At 36.6% G+C, this 17045-nt stretch overlaps 1 long non-coding RNA gene across 1 annotated transcript; it reads left to right on the top strand.

Annotated features, from left to right (window-relative positions):
- The first annotated feature begins 3324 nt into the window (after positions 1–3324).
- LOC126378570 (uncharacterized) lies at positions 3325–8626 on the top strand. Its single transcript, XR_007568093.1, has 2 exons — positions 3325–3442; positions 6992–8626. It is a non-coding gene; the product is annotated as an uncharacterized LOC126378570 (long non-coding RNA).
- Positions 8627–17045: the final 8419 nt, after the last annotated feature.

Here is a 17045-nt window from a genome sequence, read left to right as displayed (position 1 = left end):
TAAAGCTATTGCGAACAAACAATAGATGGCGCCTTCCGAACAAAAGTACCTATAGAATAAGGAATAATATTTTATGACAAAAGCCTATTCATTTAGTATTCAGTTCTAAAATCAGTCAATAGATCGCGCTACTTGACGTATTTTATTCAAACAGCGAGGACCTTCGAAAATATTTTTATATTATTTTAGGTACATAATTTACAAAAATAATTATAACAAATAAAGAGAAGTGAAATAATATGCTTGATTCTGCCATTTTCTCCCGATAAAGGCAATAAAAAAATTATTCACCCCATAATTTTTATGGGGTTATCAAGTGTACATAATAAATTATTAATGGGTTTGTCATCTAAAAGCAATCACTATAAAGTGCGGTTATTAAATACAGTTATTTTCTTAACCATTTATTGGTACCTAATAATATCTTAATAGAAACATTTTTGGGCGGAAGGCAAGAGGGAAACCACTGCCCTATTTTTCCCTAAAAAAGTAGCATGGAGAGTATAAGACTGGAATGGAAAATGCTACACCGACAAGAGCGTGGCTCTTAAATTGATGATGATGAGAAACATTTTTAATGGTGCTGATTCCTGTATTAGATGGTATCTAATTTTATTTTAAGTTATACCTGTCATTTTCTCATCCCTCGAAAAGGAAAGAGACGGGTAATCGACAAGAATAATATTTATTAAATATATTAGCCAATAACCCGACAGAATTACGTTGACAGCACACGTCAAACGGGTTGCATATGAGCGAGAAGCCTATTTTATTCGCCCGGGTTATTCAATCCTCCGTCCCTTCCGGTCCGGTCGGTTTTTTTTCAAGAAGCGGCTGCTTGTGAAAAACCGGACCTGTCAAATCTTCAGGTTCAGTAAGCGGACCCTGCGAAAAAAGGGACAACACTGGGGAAAAAAAATAAAAATTATTTCCAAAAACAATCAAACACACACACAAATAAATAAATACAGACACATTAGAAACACACCACACTTTGTTTGTCGGAACCACACCTTGTTAATTTATTTAATGTGTTTTCTATAGGTAATGGTTTTTAACTTCAGCTTTAGGAATATATATTTTTAGGAGTTGGTAACACTGGTGTGTATGCGGTGTCTGTGTTCGTGTGTGTCTGTGTATGTTACTCTATGTGCCATTATAATGTCGAGGATCCGTTAATTCTCTTCCCTCTTCCCTCCCCTTCCCTCAGAGGACATTTACGATGTGCTCACAGCAATTTCTAACCCAAAGAAATCTCGTATTTTCAACAAAAGGGCGAATTAACATGAAATTCCTATTGACTTACGAACAAGATGCGTATTTGCCCATTTTAGGCGGAATTATTTTAGGGTTGTCGCTAAATTAAATAAAGTGCGGCTGGTAGCAATCCTATTAATGTAAAGTTGCTTTATGGTACGTACAATAAGCTGCAAAAGTCCAATCAGTTTCTTGCAAAGTAATAAATTAACTGGTTGCACTTAAGACCTCCTGGTTACATGTCGTTTCTGTAATACCAAAAACACCTACAAAAACATGAATTTTATAACTATGACAACTAAGGGTCATTTATACCCAAAATCATTCATAAAAGGTGCATATGTCTGTTATCCATGAAATTAGAAGATTAATGAGAAACAATAAAAACAGTTATTATTAGCTTATTAGTAGTTATTTAAGAGTTTATAATATACAAACATGCTATTATAATAAACGTTTCTTTCTTTCTTTCTTTCTTTCTTTCTTTAGTGCTTAAAAATAAAAATAAAAAAATAAAAAGAAAGAAAATATTTTGTTACATTGTTGCTAGATTTATAGTTTCTAAATATATAAAAGGAGAAACTGACTGACTGACATATCAACGCACAGCCTAAACGGCTAAACGTAGGCACTTGAAATTTGGAAGGGACGAAGCTTAGGTACCGTAGAGGTGCACTAAGAAAGGAATTCCCGAAATTCCCACGGGAACGGGAATTAGCGGGAAAAAACCTTTCCAAGTGGACGAAGTCGCGGGCAAAAGCTAGTATTATAATATATATCATCACCAGCCCATTAACGTCCCCACTGCTGGGGCACGGGCCTTCCCTATAGATGGATAGGGAGATCGGGCCTTAAACCACCACGCGCGCCCAGTGCGGATTGGTGGCTATTAACGACTGCTAATGCAGCCGGGGCCAACGGCTTAACGTGCCTTCCGAAGCACAGAGGAGCTCGAGATGAAAAGTTTTTTATTTTTCCGTGGTCACCCATCCTATGACCGGCCTTTGCGAATGTTGCTTCACTTCAACAATCGCAGACCGAGCGCGTTTACCGCTGCGCCACCGAGCTCCTCAATAATATATACGTATATACACAGTTAAATAGATTTTAAGTTTATTTTTAAAAGAAGTTATAGTACCAGTATTTTTAATATCTTGAGGAACATATCCTGGATAGTCCATCATGGTTAAATTATTAATATAATGCAGTGGACAAGATGCGATGGAATCCGATCTCTGTTTCTTTCTGGCACTCATCAAAAGGTCAGCTGATAAGGTTCTACACACTACACGACACGAGACCGACTGCTTAACGTGCCTTCCGAAGTACTGGTCGTTTTTTCCGAACTTTTTAACCGACTTCAGAAAAGGAAAAGAGGAAGAAGGAGAAGAGGTTCTCAATTCGTCGGGATTTATTTTTGACAATTTAATTCAAATGGTATTAACTACTAAACTTACAAACGAACAAATGAAGCAGCGCTGAGGGCTCTCCATATCCTAACCAAATTAGAGCTTACATGTTTTTTATTTGTGATGTATCCACGCCGGGATTCAAACCCAGGACCATTATATACATTATACGACCCAGTATACGGATAGTGAGTCCAACGCTTAACTGATTCACAGAGGTCGTTAACATTAACTGACTGGGATTTAGCATACACACAGATATTTAAGATCATTTGTACCACTCCAGAGCGAATAAATTTATTTCATTAATTTCAACACCAAAGAAAATAGAGTTTCCATACTTGGCCCAGTTTCCCTCTTACAAATTTCATGTGTGGAAAACTGGCCCGCGATCCAGATTTCTTAGGGCCAGTTTTCTCCTTCCCGCGGCCCAGATTTCTTAGGGCCAGTTTTCTCCAACACGGAAAATCCTCCCTCAGTCCAGATTTCTTAGGGCTAGTTTTCTCCCTCCCGCGGCCCAGATTTCTTAGGGCCAGTTTTCTCCAACACGGAAAATCCTTCCGCGGTCCAGATTTCTTAGGGCCAGTTTTCTTCAACTCGAAAAATACTTATCTCGTCACGTCTAAAGGCGTCGCGGCCTAACCAGTTTGTGACACAACCAGAATGTATATATAGAGGTCAGAATACATTGAGGCAATGTCATTTTGATCGGTGTCTGTGAGTGGATTGGTGTGCAGCCTTAGTTTCAAATTTAAACGCGAGTTTTATATCAAGAAGTAAGTAGATTTATCAAATTCTTTAGTTAAAGGTTTGTTCAATTTCTATGTGGTCACTTTCTAATCCACCGAGAAAGACAGGGACGGATAATCAGCAGCTTAATAAGACAGGAAATTAAAAAAAAAATCGCAAATCCAAGACAACTTTAAAAGAAATACGTTTGTATGTTTTATTTATTTCAATTCAATTAAATTTCCTTTATCAATCCCCAAGTTCGCTTTCGGAGGATTAGAAAGTAACTAACTCTTTAACCTTTGGTAGGTAAATCATCGGGTGAGAGCGCGCTCACCATTTGTCCGGCCAAGTAGTTGTGTTTCAGGCCTATAATAAGTCACGTAAAAAAGGACAGATAAATCATACCTATTTCCCGCTTTCAAACGTCAATATCTACCAAAATAACATACTTAGGTACCAAATATGATTTTTTGTTATTTACTGGGGGTCTAAAAAGGCTATGTTGTCATTGCGCACTTACTTTTATATGCGCAAATGTCAAATTGCATAAGAAATAGTTTTTTTAGGTATATGAATTGAGTCGTGTACTAAGTTTGAAATAAATTATGAAATTCTGACTACTAAATAAAGACAGATCTAAAACAACGAAAATATTTTTTTTTATATTTAAAACTTATTTGTGAATTTGAGTCAAGAAAAACGTAATAATAAGTGCGACATTTTATCACGTTTTTCTATGACGTCACAGTGTGTGTTTTCATACAAATTCAATAATAGTAATTTCGTATTTTGACGTTTTATAAAAAGTAACTGGTTTGACTAGTTGGAAACTAGCCTATTGATTTAATGTGGCCTTTTTAACCCTCGTAAGGTAACGTATGAGTTTTCATATTTACTCTATTAAGTATTGTTTTGTAGTTTTGTAGTGTATTTGGGTACTATGTTTACAAGGGATGGTAAATGTGATGAAGATATAGAAAGGAGAGTGAGATTGGGTAATTCAGTGAATGGGGCAATGCACGCAGTTGTTAGTAGCCAATGTATCTCGCAAGATGCGAGGATGGCTGTTCACAATGCAGTGCTTGTCCCTACGCTGAAGTACGGTAGTGAATGTTGGGTATGGCAGAAGAAGCATGAAAGTAGGATCAATGCCGTAGAAATGAGGTCTTTGCGTAGCATCTGCGGTGTGAAGTTGAGTGATAGAGTGAGAAACAGTGTGATAAGACAGAGATGTGGTGTAAAAGACGATATAGTGACTAGGATTGAGAAGGGAATGTTAGGTTGGTTTGGACACGTAGAGCGGATGAAGGATAATAGGATTGCAAAAGCGGTGTATAAAGCGAAAGTTGATGGTAGGGCTGGCAGAGGAAGACCGAGAAGGACTTACGATGACCAAATTGGAGATGTCCTTAGAAAAGGTTCAATACGATCTACTCTGAACCGGCGTGCGTGTATGAAGCGATTGATGAATGTGGAGGAAGCAAGAGAAGTGTGTCAGGATCGAAGCAAATGGAATTCTATAGTCTCTGCTTACCCCGGTGGGAAATAGGCGTGAGTTTATGTATGTATGCATGTATGTATGTTTTGTAGTTTGTCATTTCCATATCTCGGGCCTATGGAGTCCCGGACTTTTGGAAGGCGTGCGTGGGGCCGAAGCCAACACGTAGGCCCCTTAAGACAATTTAATCTAAATGTGGTGTGACACCAACCGGCGATTATCCCTGTATGCACTATGGGAGTGCACCCTGTAGTTTTATTATTATTATTAGTGATTATGTGTGCGACTTCCGGCGAATTATATCGTGGGCTTTGACCAAAATCTGTTACGTGCTCATTACGAGTCGCTGTGTGGATATTAATATAACGTATTTTATCCTTTAGTAGTTACAGGAAACTATTGTCATATCTATATGTAGTGTCATATTTAATTGTAATGTATACTTCTGATATAAATGGGTATATGTATGTATGTATTTATATATTTCTATTTTATTTTTATTTATTTATTTTCCTTTTATTCTTTTTATTTGTTTTTTATTTATAGTATTTATTATTTTATACAAGATGTTGCACTGTCCCGCACCAAATTGTAATAATGTTTCCTTTCCACTGGTTGCCTGGAAGAAATTGCTGCTTAGCAATAAGGCCGCCAGATTGTACTATATCTATCATCATTTGTGGAAATTTGTTTTGTATGTTGTGTGCAATAAAGTTATTTGATTTGATTTGAACATGTCGCGGAAATCCGTGCCGCAGGCGCAATTGATGTTTCGTAACACTGCCGGACCTAATATTGACGCATACCTGTTAGAATGTTAGTAAACATGACAATTTAAAGTTAATATAAGTAGAAAAACCTGTTTTGAAGCGGTGATATTATAAATATGCAATTATTTCAAGTATTTTTAAGTTTATTGACGAATTATCGAGAATATTTTAGTAGATAACACACTTATGTCGACTCGAATGATTCGAATGACTTCATACGTGGTTTTTAATTCCAATAATTCGAATAGCTCTTGCCTACAAATTAATAATTCGAATATTTAATTAATTATAATATAGCATTCGAATAGGTCATTCGAATAAATCATAGGTATATGACTGAGACTGAATGACCATCTGTTGTAAGGTCATATAATCCAAAATAATAAAATATAATCCACAATCATGTTCCAAAAAAAAAAAAAAATAGATAGGGCTGTCCAAAGTTGCCTTCGTTTAACTTTCTAATTTAATATGGATAGTAGACATAATATGCATCTTTTATCTTTGTCTTTGGGTATAAATGATGACACACTTGTTATTACACCCAGGCATTATTACATCTTCCACCTATTATTCTAATCAAAATAAAGTGAAGCAATATAGGTAGCAACATTCTATACATAATGTACTGTTGGTAAACCTAATAAAAAAAAAAAAATCTGGGGCGCTAAAATGGGCACAACGAAGTAATTCATCTAAAAAAACATTTTTTAAAATTAAAAAAAAAAAAATTCAAAAATATTTATTTTTCAAAATTGGCTTACAAAGTTAGCGCTTTTTGAACGTCAAACATAATTAAATTACATATTATGTAACTAGCTGTAAAACTACTACCACATCGGAATCTGTAACGCTGAGGGAAAGACGTGGCCAGAAAACCTCCCAGCACAGGGCCCTAGTCCTACTGTTTCATGTTTTCCTTTGTTTTCTTTTCATATACCTTTTCACTCACACCCCATACAAGTATACACTGGTAGCCATACAAGTACGTATGGGTTTCAGTGACACCGTTATGAATACTGAAGAGGACGATTCAGAACATGATTCTGAGTTGATAACAAGAGGAATTTTCTCTCGGAAAATTCATGAGAGTTTTTATATTTACTTATTTTCAGTTGTCACTTTTGCCACAGAAAATTCCACTTGATATCAACTCAGAATCATGGTCTGAATCACTCATAAAACTCACTAATACCCTGTATATTAATATATTTTTTTATATTTTTCTGACAGCGTCTTCCGATGAACTAAATAGCTACTTGCCCAAGCCTGAAAAAAAAAAATCTGAAAAAATACCGACTTTAATATTTTTTTCTTCTTTACAGCTTACAAAATGAAGAACTACTTCTTCACCGTAATGATGATCATAGCGATGTTCTTCATCATCATCGGCACAGGAGCTAAAGCGCAGGAGTTCCAATCGAGATGCCCACCAAACTACGAATATGTCGCCATCTTCAAAACTTGCGTTAACAAGGATAGATATTACAACTGAAATGATAAATTAATTTGTTAAATTCCAATTCAATTCAAATTCAAAAATGTCTTTATTCAGTAGGTAACATAGTTACACTTTGAATCGTCAATTTTTACATAACGAACGTCTCATCCGCCTAAAACTACTGCAGCTTCTCACAACCTGTACAGCCGGGGAAAAGAAGCTGCAAGAAAAACCTCGGCACAGGGCCCTAGACGTTCTTTAAAAAAATAAAAATAAACATAAAATATTGGTATACAATTGAGTAATTTAGCTGCCTAATATTAGTTCTCAGACAGTTAATCCCATGCATTCATATCTTCTAAATAATCACTAACTTTATAATAACCTTTTTTGTAAAGTTTTTGTTTAACTACTGTCTTAAAACAGTTGAAAGGCAAATTCTGAATGTCAATGGGAATCTACAAGTACAAGTTAATTTTATATTTGGCTTTTTGGCGGGAAACGGGAACGGGACAGTTGCTTTCTTCATTGAATAATCTAAATAATTAATACGAAGTGGTGTTTTGTGGTTAATGATCGCATTAAGTTAGTCGGAAGACATTCGCGAGTGTTATTATATCGGAGTATTCAATAAACAAAGTGTATCTGCCTATTTTCGCTTCGTGGCAGGAAACCGCTTCATAACTCGAAAGTTTATGCGGACTTTTGAGTTAATTCGTTTGGGGTTCAGAGTAGGAGTCTACTCCAAGGGTGGGGGCTTAGGTTTCATCATCATTATCTTTCATCATTTCATCAATCATCAAGAAAAAAAATACGTAAGACATGGCTGTATGGGCATAGTTCCCTTTGCCTTACCCTTCGGGGAAAACCAAAACAAAAAGAAAATAATTTTATATTTGCTATTGATCGTTTACTGGGGGGGTTAAAAAGGCCACACACGACACTTCCTTTTACACGAATGCCTCATAATGATGAAATCCAGTTTGTTTCTGACCTTTGATCGTTGTACAAAATGAAATAGTCTATTTAGTTGTTTAGTATTTCAATGGTAGCGATTCTAGCGGACTAAACTTAATTTTATTTTTGTTTAATTTTATTTTAAGTATGTACCTATGTATTTTCTGTCTTGTTGTTTATATGTATTAATATAATTTGACATATAAAGGGGGTAATTTATTCAGAAATAATAATAATAAAAAACACAATGTAAATCCACCACAGGCTTCGTCTTCGTTGTTTGACATATTGTATATTATTTTGTTTTTTAAGTTGTAAATAAATAATAATTTTGTAGATATTAATAGAACTTTATGTACTTGAATAAAAAAATATATTGGCGTCCCTTTTTAATATTAGGTACTCTATTTTATTTCTAGTTTTCAAATCGATTTATTTTATTTTCAGATAATATTAAAATGTTCCATAATAAAATTCACGTCTGCTAAAATGGGCGCCATTAGATACTTTATTATTTAGTTTTTAAGAACATTAAAATAAAAATAAAAAAATTAAGTATATATTCCGTTCTACTTATTTCATCATCATCATCATCTTCCCCGTTTTTCACAAGGTCCGCTTACCTAACCTGAAGATTTGACACCAGTTTTTTACAGAAGCGACTGCCTGTCTGACCTTCCAACCCGCTTCCGGTCTACTTATTTAACATAAACAGCCTATATACGTCCCACTGCTGGGCACAGACCTCCCCTCAATCAACCGGATTTGGAACGACTCCCGTGGTCCAGTGGTTGAGCGTTGGGCTCATGATCCGGAGGTCCTGGGTTCGATTCCCGGTGGGGACATATCACAAAGATGACTTTGTGGCCCCTAGTTTGGTTAGGACATTACAGGCTGATCACCTGATTGTCCGAAAGTAAGATGATCCGTGCTTCGGAAGGCACGTTAAGCCTTTGGTCCCGGTTACTACTTACTGATGTGAGTAAGTAAGTAGTCAGGGGCCTTTGGCGGCTCAATAGTAACCCTGACACCAGGGTTGATGGGGTTGGTACTCCATCTCACAACCCACACGATAGAAGAAGAATCAACCGGGGGGATAGCTGATATATCTCCCATAAAAAATGGAGAAGTTAAAATAAATATTGAATACTGAATAAAAGATCGTATCTTCTAATTACTACACACTGTTTCGCTGTTCGTAGCAATTCACAGAACCCTTACCCACATTAATCCGACAAAGGGTCTACTAAACTGCAAAATTAAATCACTACTAGCGCCATCTAGTACCCAGTTTATGCATATAACATGAGCCACCGCCCGCTAGATGGCGCTGTATGTAATTTATTGCTACTTTACTATTACGATCTCTTTCGGACGCTTTTTGCCGGCTTTTATCTAAATTACACACATTTCTTCAGAGCCATTACCGTAGAGTAAATGGACGATTTTGTTTAACAGACTGGTTGGTTCTTTGAGATGTGGTTTTCATGACTTTTTTATTTATTAGTATCTAGAGTTTATTTTTAAAAGAGTGCTGCATTATCTTCGTTTAATGGATATGCTACCAAACGCACTAACACAGTAGGCTCGATCGTTATAGACAGTGATACGGCTTACCACCTATCACGTTGGTTTAACAGAAAGCTCGGTGAGGTTTGGCTACCTAGTTCATCTTACGATGGATATATTAATCTTGAGACTTGTTAAGCTTAAATATTGTGTTATATATGTGTACGAATTACGTTTTTTTACTATCATAGAAAATAATCACGTCACACTCTACAAGCCTCATTTTAGCAGCTCTACCAACAATGGAATTTGTTTACCTAGCGATCTATAACTTTATTTTGTACAAAGTTATGTCACTTTCTTACATGTTTGTATGGTTTGGGTATAATATAAGATACCTAAATCCCTTCCTTTATCTCCAAAAGCATTTTATCTATTTACATGACAGCATATTCTTCGCGTAACATCCTCCTTAATTTGGTAAATGTATCATAAACATTTTTTGGCCAATTTGTTAGGCTGAGTGGGCAGTTCCCTTTGCCGATTGCGCGGGAAGAATATATATTATTTATAGGTTACGCTGTAATGGCAATGGCGGGATGTTTGCGAATTGCTTTTTGTTTTATGTTGTTATTTCCATAATTATCGTTCTCTTGTTATTAATACAATTATGATTATTATCTCTTATTTCTCTTAATTAAATTAAGTCGTTTTCTTTCTGAAAAGTGTTGAGATGATCGGTATAATTTTGGTGTCGGGCTCGGATGTTTCTCTGGACTGGGAAAAAGATGGGCATTGGGATTTTGTTTGGCGGGAACAGCTGTCCATCTAAACTAACCACAGATACAATAAATAATTCTTCTTAATATTTTTTCAAGAAAACGCGATTTAGTTTCTAGGGTGGGCTACCTTGAAGCAATGGGGGACTTTCCAGGCTTCGTTCACCAAAAACGATATAGATGGCGTTGTACATCTTTAACGTAATAATTACCTATTTTCTCATCACGAGTGTCATGATCACTCATATTTTAAAAGAAGTTGAATTATCTGCAAATAGATATCTCAATATCTAACATGAATATTAACTAGATTAAAGTTAAAAGTTGCGAAACGATGGAATTTATATGGACTATTAATTTACCTGCACTTTTATCGTTCAAGCAAATGGGCATATAAAAAAGTATTTTAATGATTTACAATATTATTAAATAGAATTAATATAAATTATTTATAATTGTAATTGTTATACAACTAATTAATTAATTTAAAAAGTAAGTAAAAATAGAAAAGGCGGGAACGGAAGTGAAAATTACGCGGCGAGAAAAACAAATGAAGAACGGGGTTGGATTGGTTCCCCGACTTTGCTAGGAGACGTTGGTTGTGGAAAGAATTACGATGGAAATTAATAAATAGTCGATAAAGTCACCCAATTACAGTGTTTTCTTGGAACGAGTAATCAGAAGCATATTATTATTACATGAAAATAATTGTTACTTGATATTTGGATTACATTATGTATTTACAGAATTATGTTGCTACCTATATTGCTTCTCTTTACTTTGATCAGAATAATAATGGATGGAAGATGTAATTATGCCTGAGTGAAATAAAAAGGGTCTTCATTTATACCCAAAAACAAAGATAAAAAGATGCATAGGTATGTTTTTTTTTTGACGTGACTTATTGTAGATTTGCCGCAGATGGCATTAACTACTTGGCCGGACGGATGTCTGTTATCCATAAAATTAGAAGGTTAAACGAAGAAAAATCTGTACAGCGCCATCTAAATTGTTTTTATAGAACGGAGTCTGGACAGTTCCTCATTCATCTAAGCAGGTAGGCAGGTTGCTTTAATACTTTTCAATACCTTTTTTAGATGAATTACTGCAATGTAGACTTTTTTACCTAAACCGTATTAGGATGGTTTTCCCTTCGCGGGTTGGAAGATCAGACAGGCAGTCGCTTCTGTAAAAAACCGGACCTGTCAAATCTTCAGGTAAGGTAAGCAGATCCTGTGAAAAACGGAATAATGATGATGACGATGACTTTAATGTGGCCTTTTTAGTTTTTAGCAAAAAAAAAATATCAAAAATATTTATTTTTCAAAATTGGCTACAAAGTTAGCGCTTTTTGAACGTCAAAAAATTAAATTACTTACATATTATGTAACTAGCTGTAAAACTACTACCACATCGGAATCTGTAACGCTGAGGGAAAGACGTGGCCAGAAAACCTCCCGCTAGTGTGCTGCATTTAGTACTACTGACTATAGTGTTGCTGATTATGGCAGTGTCACAGTAACTACAAGTAAGTATAATGTATTAGTATAGCAGTGCTTGCGGCGTGAACACTGAACGTTTCACATTGCAGTCGTTTGTTCACAATGCCGGCAGCACGATGGTTTTGTGTGGATACGACGTTGATGTACAATACATTATGTTATAGTGACATCGTAACGAATACTAAGGGGGGTGATTCAGACCATGATTCTGAGTTTATTTATGTATTTAAAAGACGAGCACAACAGTTAACAATCATAATTCTAAATAATAGCTTGCAGTAGTTTTATGCGTTTCTTTTCACTTTTTTTTTCCTTGTTTTATTTTGTTGTTATGTAGTAATTAACCACTTTTTAGCATTTAACTGCAACTAACCTCACGTTACAAAATTTCCTAACCATGCCGTGTATACACGTTTTGGGTTTCAATCTAGTTATTACCCACATCTGTAACCTTTTATTTTCGCATGCCATGATTGTTACCTGTTGTGTTTACCTTTTAAATAAATAAATAAAAATTAATAAAAGGCAGATGAGACGTTCGTTATGTAAAAATTGACGATTCAAAGTGTAACTATGTTACGTAGTGAATAAAGATATTTTCGAATTTGAATTTGAATAGAGGATAACATCTAATAGTCTACAGTCGTCTGCAGTCTCGTGACGGAAAAATCCACTTGATATCAACTCAGAATCATAGCCCGAATCATCTCTAAAGGTTTTCGTTACGATGTCACTAACACCCTAATTGCTACGGAATGCGACGTCCACTTGACAGGGTTTCTCGGTTGGTTGGTATTTTTATTGAACACACATAGCATCACGCCAAGTCACCGTAAGGGGTAGGCTAGGCAGAGTTGTATAAGTAGTATACACAGTAATATACGATCCCGACTACGACCGCTAATGGCCTTGTATGAAACCAAAACTAAAGGTATACATAATAATAATATATTGTTTAGACGAAGTCCGTACATTACACAATTACGTTAAAGACACGGCGGTGATGATATTATGTTATTTAAGGTCTGAAAACGTAGTGATATTATCGTGTCGTATCCACTGTAACACCGTCGCACCGCAAACGAGCAATCAGCCGGCGATCGCCGACACGACAATACCCCCCGGCCCCCGCTCCTTGATTCCAAATTCAATTTGCACCAATCAACGAGCGCCGTCTTCCCGCCTTCTGCGCCGTCGGGCAGCCGCCGGACGTGACGTCAATTTTATGCTTTTTATTAGGTGCTTTTTAGGAACAAATTCGAATTTATACGCTTTCATGACTTGAGATGAAGTGAATTGTTGATTTGTTGATATAGCTTTTTGTTTTTTTTTACATTGTTTTTATTTTTAAAGTGGATTTGACGTTTGAGATTTTGTTTTTAATTGGGTGCTTTTTAAGTGAGCTTTTGTTAATATCAAAAGCAAGATACATCCTGAAGGTTGTGACTCCTTGCATGCGTATGTTAGGTCTTTTCCTTATTTGGAGTAAGTATAAGTACTTAATTGATATTATTTTCCGTAGGTACCTTACAAAAACAAACTCTATCGTTAGACGTTGTCATTACCCTAATCATGTCCATCTCTACACCTCTATTTTTCCAAAATACACTACGATTTGTATATTTTGTATACCCTCTGCATGACAAATAGCTAAAGCTAAAGGTAGCAAGTGGTATTTGAAACGCAAATAGATCAAACAACGAGAGAATACCAATATTTGATATTGTAACGGCGCCGTGTCGTCTCAACGCGGGAATATGACGACCATTTTAGAGAAATGCTGGCGAAGATAAAATGGCGGGCGGTGGGAAGATGTAACTCGTAGAGGTGTTTTATGGTATACAATTTTTAAATACTCCAATATGATAAACTATTAAGAATGCGATTGGCTGACCACCTGTCGTCATATGGTTCATCGTGTGGTCTTCTTCTTCTATCGCGTGAGTTGTGAGGTGGACTACCAACCTCAACAACTCTGGTGTCAGGGTAAATTTTTATATTTTTATATATAGGCCCCTGACAAGAGTCATGTAACGTTTACATACTTACATCAGTAAGTAGTATCCGGGACCAACGGCGTACCAAGGGGGGATGGGTTGGTGGCCCATATAATGGCTCAACTTGGAAATGTTCTAACCACCAACCCGCAGTGGAGCAGCGTGGCGGAGTATGCTCCATACCCCCTCCGGTTGGTTGAGGGGCGGCCTGTGCCCCGCAGTGGGATGTATATAGGCTGCTTATACAGGCTGTTAGTGACATCGTAACGAAAACTTTGCGGGATGATTCAGGCCATAATTCTGAGTCAAAATCAAGTGGAATTTTCCACCGCAAAAGTATAGAGTTAAAAATAATTTAAAAAAAACTAAAAGAGTCATGAATTTTGCGACGGAAAATTCTACTTGATATCAACTCAGAATCATGGTCTGAATCATCGCTCTTAGTATTCGTTACGATGTCACTAACACCCTGTATATGTACGGCCACGACCATTAACATAAACACCACCACTACCCGGTGAGAATCTTATATAACAATGGTGTACGGTCACGAGCATTAATATGTATACACTTTGGTACCATGTCACATTAACTTTTTTGACAAATCGAACTGTAAGTCTCACTAAATGTCAAATATGTTAGTGCGACAGAGTCCTAAAGTGGGTAAGTACATTATATTGCTAGTGATTGTATGTAACTTAAAAATGACACAATCACTTGGTAGTTACATGCCTGGGCAGATAAGCAACCGCATGCATCTCACGATTGTACCTCAATTGGGGTAGGCAGAGCATGGGCGGAACCAGGAGGGGGGGGGGGGGGGGGATGTCATGACCCTGAGTGACAGGTTGGGTCATGGGTCACTGCAATTTTATCTAATTCTATACGGTTATAATTGCGAAAGCGGTATTTAAAGCGAAAGTTGATGGTAGGGCTAGCAGAGGAAGACCGAGAAGGACTTACGATGACCAAATTGGAGATGTCCTTAGAAAAGGTTCAATACGATCTACTCTAAACCGGCGTGCGTGTATGAAGCGATTGATGAATGTGGAGGAAGCAAGAGAAGTGTGTCAGGATCGAAGCAAATGGAATTCTATAGTCTCTGCTTACCCCGGTGGGAAATAGGCGTGAGATTATGTATGTATGTATGTATGTCTATACGGAGATAGGTTGTCTGCGACCTGGTGACACGCCCCACTACCCCTCCTGAGTCAGAGGTACATCCATCGCAAGATGAAATAAGTACCCACACCTCACCGAGCTTTCTGTCAGACCAACGTGATAGGTGAGCCGTATCGCCGTCTAAAATTGTCGAGCCGCCCGGACTAACGACTTTTGTTCATTTCGTCAAACTTAACCTAATATGGTTGTGTAGATTCACAATATGGTCGGCCAAGTAGCTGATAATGAAAACACTCGGGAGCGAAGTAGTTGTGTACAGTAACTCAGCCGCGTAACGGACCCACCCTCGTGGCTGGGGTGGGTAGGCGTTCGGAATTTTGAAGACTGGCGCGGGACTGGTATTATTAGGTAACTTGTAGTGTATTGATATTGCTATCCTTGTCTCGGGCGCATACGTCATCTGAATACAGAGCAAGACAAACAGTCAGTCAATGCAGCCATTACAATGACAATTTGATGTGCATTGCGGAGTGTGTGATCACGAATACTTTGCAGTTTCATATTAGCTACGTAATGAACACCAAATTGTCGTTGTAATTTACAATTGTCAGTTTTATGAAACAGGCCCCTGGTTCGGGTTCTAAACTACTGAATTCGCCTTTATGACTTTGAAACCAACATATCAAGTTGAAGACTATAGACTTGAGCCATTTCCTTTTGCCCGTATTCGCAATATTCATAATTACTTAGTTTATATAGGAAATGTAAATTGTTACTGGCAATAAATTTATTTTATTCTTATTCTTATTCTTATGCAGGACGGGCTACCACGGCATTTATTTCTATCGCCTATACTGTTTTTTTTTTAATTTTCTCTTTGTGCTGTGGTTGACGTACAAGCAAGATAATCTACATATTTTTCTGTTAAAAGACTACTAAAACAAAAACAATATAAAGCCCCAAAAAAGAACACGGGCTTAAAAACGGCCACATAAAAGCAATTCATCTAAAACGCAATATTGCTAAGTGACATTTGTTAGATTCGCGCACTTAATTTATAAGCGCAAAAGTCAAAAATAGCAATATTTCTTTTTCAGATGAATTGCTTCAATATGGCCTTTTCAAATCCCCAGGACTGTCCAAATTTTCCCAATAGCACAGTCACCCTACACCTCCAAGTTATAAATTGTGATGGAAAAACTCATTCGGCATTCCTGTCAGGATTAGAAAGAGACGGCGTGTCTTCTGTCTCCCTCTCTCTAATGCTGATGTTACCAACACATTTCACTTAGTGATGTCAATTGATTCCGGCGCCATTTTAAGATTGTAGTTGGTACTTAGACTTACTGGTAAGTAACTTGATATGTTGGTTTCAAAGTCATAAAGTAAAATTCAGTGGTTTAGAGCCCGAGTCTTGAATCGAACCCGTGACATTAAGAAGTAATAACTTCTCGAAATCAATTAAAGATATCAAATCAAATTAAATATACTTAATTGCACAGTACTAAATTACAACAATCAAACATACATAACACATGAATACAGTACAATTTGGGCGGCCTTATTGCTCTAGAGAACTTTCTTCCAGGCAACCACCAAAAGGAAACAAACATTTACAAACAACTTGTCTTGTTGTTGTTGTTGTCTTTTATCCTGTTCTCTTCACTTAAAATTAGACAGTATTAGTATCATTTTTGTTTCTTTTTTTTTTTGTTAATATTTGTTATATTTACAGGACGTTAGTGACACCGTAACGAAAACTTTGAGGGATGATTCAGACCATGATTCTGAGTTAATATCAATTGGAATTTTCCGTCTCAAAGTATCGAACTTTAAATAATTAGAAAAGCACAAAAATTTTCATGAATTTTCCGACAGTAAATTCCACTTGATATCAACTCAGAATTATGGTCTGAATCACCCCCCTCAGTATTCGTTACGGTGTGACTAACAACCGTACCTATTTGTATGGCTACCTGTATGTACTTATAAGGGGTGTAAGTGACATCATAACGAATAATGAGAAGGATGATTTAGCTCATTATTCTGAGTTAATATCAAGAGGAATTTTC

Source organism: Pectinophora gossypiella, chromosome 26 (genome assembly GCF_024362695.1).
Source record: "Pectinophora gossypiella chromosome 26, ilPecGoss1.1, whole genome shotgun sequence".
Classification (NCBI taxonomy): Eukaryota; Metazoa; Arthropoda; class Insecta; order Lepidoptera; family Gelechiidae; genus Pectinophora; species Pectinophora gossypiella.
The sequence above is the reverse complement of the archived record's forward strand: the minus strand, read 5'-3'. Positions and strand labels throughout refer to the sequence as shown.